The sequence below is a fragment of the Spinacia oleracea genome, chromosome 1, assembly GCF_020520425.1.
Source record: "Spinacia oleracea cultivar Varoflay chromosome 1, BTI_SOV_V1, whole genome shotgun sequence".
NCBI lineage: Eukaryota > Viridiplantae > Streptophyta > Magnoliopsida > Caryophyllales > Amaranthaceae > Spinacia > Spinacia oleracea.
The window spans coordinates 83397771-83403028 of record NC_079487.1 but is presented as its reverse complement, the minus strand read 5'-3'; the positions used below and the strand labels follow the sequence as shown (position 1 = coordinate 83403028).

At 40.5% G+C, this 5258-nt stretch overlaps 1 pseudogene; it reads left to right on the top strand.

Annotated features, from left to right (window-relative positions):
* Window positions 1-664: 664 nt before the first annotated feature.
* LOC130466567 (uncharacterized) lies at window positions 665-764 on the top strand (annotated as a pseudogene).
* Window positions 765-5258: the final 4494 nt, after the last annotated feature.

Sequence of the window (5258 nt, the reverse complement as noted above, 5' to 3'; positions counted from 1 at the left end):
ATAGCCTTGCGCTCTATAGCCACCTCGGCCTTGACTATCATACCCACCTCCTTGGCCAAAGCCTTGGTAGGATCCATGCATAGGGGGGCCTCTAGGTGATTTCCTAGCAAAGTTTTGATTATTAGGGTTATCATATCTAGACCTCTCATTCAAAGCATGGGAATATTCCATATCAAAATCACCTTCACAAGAAGAGCCATAATCCACATAAGACACGTTATGCACCAAAGGACAAGCATTAGGGAAATGACCATAGCTTTGACAATTATCACAAAAGGATGTGCCTGGAGGAATTGTGTCATAGGAACTCACCTTGCTCTTCCTCTTAGTGAGAAGAGAAGCCGAAGGCGGTGGAATTGTTGATGGCGATGGTGGTTGACTTGGTGTGCTCTCTAGCTTTTCCAATCTCGAGCTAAGCTTCTCAATGATCCGTGCTTGCTCCATAGCATATACCGACCCTTTACCATCATCACTCCTACCCTTGCTATCATAGTTCCTTGTACCAACATGCCAAGCTTGGTAATTTTGAACTACATCCTCAATTATCTCTTCTATTTGATCTTCGGTCTTGTTCATTATGGGACCACCCGCCCCCGCATCTAGACTCGTCTCAGAGGTCGGGCTCAACCCCAAATAGAAGGTTTGGAGTAGCAACCACTTAGGAATCCCATGGTGAGGGCATTCCCTTTGGCATTCTTTGAATCGGTCCCAAGCTTCAAAAAGCGATTCATCCGCTTTTGCTCAAATGATTGAATTTTGTGGCGATATTCCGCCATCTTGCCATGAGAGTAGAACTTGCTCAAAAATGCGCTTGTTACTTCATTCCAAGTTCGAAGTGAATTTGGCTTGACCTCCTTGTCAAGCCAATCGCTAGCTCGTCCTAGGAGAGAGAAACGAAATAGAGTCAACCGCACATAGTCCGAAGTCACACCATTGTGTTTGATTGTATCACAATAGTGTTCAAATTGCTTTAGGTGCTCGTGTGGTGACTCGTTGCTCTTCCCACAAAAAGGATGGCTTTGAACCAAGTTAATCAAAGCGGGTTTGATTTCGAAGTTATTAGCATTAGTTGTGGGAGCTTGGATTCCACATGTTGCCTCGAATGCTCCCGGTATACCCAAATTCTTGACCGGGAGCGCCATGGTTTCAATGGTTTGCTCACTTTCTTCTCGTTCCACACCTACACTCAAGGACTCAAATCGGTTGTAGCTTGACGAGCGAGTTCGAACGCGCCTTAATCTCCTTAATGTCCTCTCCAATTCAAGGTCAAGAGGGTTGACAGACCTTTGACGTGCACGACCCCTATCAAGCATACAAACTCAAAGGACACGTGAGTATTGTAAAGGAAAAGAAAGCAAAACAAGAATGCAATGTTTTTGTATTTTTCTAAAGGTAAACTAGTCTCAACAAAACTCAATAACAACGACCATTCCCCGGCAACGGCGCCATTTTGATGAGGCATTTTTCGTGTCGTTATCCGAACACCACCTAACCAAACAAAATTTATAGAAAACACTTATTCTACTGGCTAGCGGCAAGATAGGGATCGTCCCAAGAGAACGGAGCGCATTGAGTTAAGACGTTAAGATAGTTTAGACGTAAGTTGATTTGAACTAATTCCTAGGACACTAAGCTATCAAACGAATTAAACCAAATAGGGAAAACGCTAGGGAATCGGGGATAGGCTAGGGAAATCGGGGGAAACGATCAAACAATCAAACAATCATGATGATGCAAAGACTTAGTGTATAGGGGAATAGAATCAAATGACGTGTTCGCCACCTCTCGGATGGAGCACGCGAAGCATCAAATCTATGGAAAAGCTTTCGCATAGTCCTAAACTAGACCACTTGCATATAAGAACAACTATTCACTTGCATAAAAGAGGTTCACAATGTCTTGCCAAACCTAAACTATGCATTCCAATTAATTCTAATAAACTAGTATTTGGAACTACTACTTAATTAGTCATGGACATCCTATCACCAACTCACATTTAATTACATCAACAATCAACATTCAATCTTCAATTTCCCCTAATTAAGCCCCCTAGATTCTCCCCTATCCCTAACTAAAATCTACTCACTACACATGCTTGTAACTAGGAAATCTAAGAATTCAAGGCTAGTAAGCATGTAATAGAGAGAGTAAAAGCAAGGAATCAAGAAATTAAGCATTCAATTGCAAAATCAAAAGAGAATTAGGAATCAATCAAACTAGAATCAAAGCAATATAGGAATTCAAGAATTCAAGAACAATAGCAAAATAGCAAAGAACAAAGAACAAAGAAATTGAATTAAAATTGCAAGGAATTAAAAGAGTTGAAGAAATGACAACTTGAAGCTTCAAACTATGGAGTTTCTCTCTCTAGAAATGCTGGAAAATGTAATTGGAAATTCTAATAATGTGAATGTGTTTTAAAATTAAAATGAAAAATCTATTTATAAGTTTCCCCAAATAGAAGCTTTAATTCAAAAATCTGCAGCCCGCGTCGACGTTCGGTCGCATATACCCTCTGTGAGATCGAACGGAGAAATCCAATTCGAGCACACACTTGATCCTATGCGAGCAAACGAAGCAAAGATGGCCTCCTTCGTCATGTGCAACCGAACAAGAATTCTTGTGCGGTTGAATAAGCTTTTCTTGGCCAATTCTTCTAAGATTTCCAGTGTGGTCGCACAAACAAGCTGTGTGGGCACACAAATATCTTGTGCGGTCGAACGAAAACCTGTGCGGTCGAACGTCAAAATTGGGGACATTCTGTCTCTGAAATCCATTTTGTGCGATCGTTTAACAGAGCTCGATCGCACAAAGGGGCTCTTGTGCGATCGAACATAAAGAGTTGTTCGGTCGCACATAGTTGTGTCTTCCTTGAGTCACCAATTCTTCACTGTTCGGTCGCACATACTCTGTTTTGCTCCAATCTACTTGGTTTTCCATCATATTTCACAATAATCACCTATAAAGCACAAGATGAAGAGAAACTATAAAAATCATACGAAAAACTATAAAAACTATGAAAAATCATAATAAACTAGCATGAAAACCTAAGCTAAGAGCGACATAAATGTCGCTCATCACTTATGTTCATGAGCAGGCATCGAGCGACAAAGGAATTAAGAAATGCAGACGTGTCCCTACGGACAAGTGGGAGACTGAAGGAAATATGCCCTTGGTCCAAGTTTGCATTTAATGTATTTAATGCTAAGTCTAATAAAAACGGTTCAGTATTAATTAAGCAAGTTAATTATTCAGTGAGATCAAGTGATCTGAATGCCTAGCTAGAGGCCGCTTCAGTTCAAGTGGAATTAATATTATTAATGCCACAACTTACTCATGACTGAACCCGTAGGGTCACACTATAGTACGTGAACGAATCAAGTATTTAAGTGAATATTACATTCAATAAATACTCTAATTATGGATATTCGAAAAATATGGATGTTGGTTTCATTGGGAGCTAAACAAACCATCAAAAGACAAAGAAAGGATATTTGCCACAAATGAAGATATTGCCGGAAACGAAAATATGGTTCATAACGGAAATATAAATATTATCGAAGTCGAAAAAATTGTCGAAAACGGAAATATGGTTCGTATCAGAAATATTATCAGAAATAGAAATATTGCCGGAATCAGAAATTTTGCTGGAAATGGAAATATTATCGGAATCGAAAATATTGTCAGAATCGAAAATATTATCAAAATCGGAAATATTGTCGGAATCGGAAATATTATTCGAGTCGGGAATAATTCCGAAATCCGAAATAAATCGGAAACGCGAAGCTCGATACATGAGCCGAAAACACGGGCTAAAATCCGCGTGCATCGCAGCCCATGGACGAGGCAAGCCCACGAGCTCACCGCAAGGCAAGCCCATGGGCGTGCCACAAAGCCAAGAAGCGAGCGCGCCAGCGCACCAGAGCATGGGCCAACAGCGTCGCCAGCCCAGCGCCAGCTAGGGATGACAATATTAAATGGATATCCTTTAATCCGATCCACCCGCAATTATTAAATGGATGGATACCCGAACTAAATGGATGAGATGCGGATGACGGATGAAGCGGGTGAAGGATTGGGTCGGATATGGATGATGATCGCTCCATCCGTTAATCATCCATCCACCCGTTTAATATATTTTTCTTCCAAAATTTTAATAAAAATGTTAAATATTTAAGAAAATAATTTAATTTCCAATTTTTTTTCAAAAATGTTCTTATTTTTATAAATTTTATTAACAAAATAATTTTTATCGATAAAAATAAATATATATTGGTGTTGATTTAATTTTTTTACTATAAAACATTCATCCGTTAGTCACCCGATCCACCCGCTTCATCCGCGGATGATGGATGGGTGGATACGGATGACGGGTTAAGCGGGTGACGGATGGATGCGGGTGGAGCGGATTGATAAACGAATGGATGCGGGTGAAGCTTCATCCGACCCGAATCCGATCCATTGCCATCCCTAGCGCCAGCACAAGGCCACGCTATGGGCCTGCGAGCGCGCCAGCCTTGTGCCAGCTATGGCAGCAAGGCATGCATGCCCTAGCAAGGCAGCCGCATCTTGCGACACCAGGGCTGCTTGTTCAACAAGCAACTTGGGCCATAAGCATGCTGGCCGACAATTCCCTACCTAGGTCCAAAACCTTCCTAAACCTAAATTAGGGTTTTGGCTAATTAGAGTTTTCCTATTTCCTTTATATATGTGGTCTATGATCATAATATACACACGAGTTTTTCATGCTTTTCCTAATACATAAAAGTGAGACCCCGAATTAATAATACCTTAGATTAAATCCTAGTTGGTTGAACCTAGGGCGGATCTGAACGTGTTGTGGAATTTCTACGGAGGAACGACGTTTAGCATTCTAACTTGTTCTTGTTTGGGAGCAGCAAAGGAAGACACGCTCACAAAGTATATAAACTGAATTATGCTAATTGATTATGTCCAGATCATGAACCAATCTATACAGATCATGTCCATATCTATACAAATCATGTCCAGAGATCCGGTCTATCCAGATTAGAACCATTATGATCAGATCTTGTCCAAATCATAACTGATATGTCCATAACAGAACCGATATGTGCATATCATAACCGACCTACACAGATAATGTGCAGATAAGAATTGATATGTCTAAATCAGAACTGATATGCACATATCATGTCCAGATCAGAACTGATACATACAGATCATATGCAAATAAGAAACGGTATGATCAAATCATGTCCAGATCAAAACCGATTTAT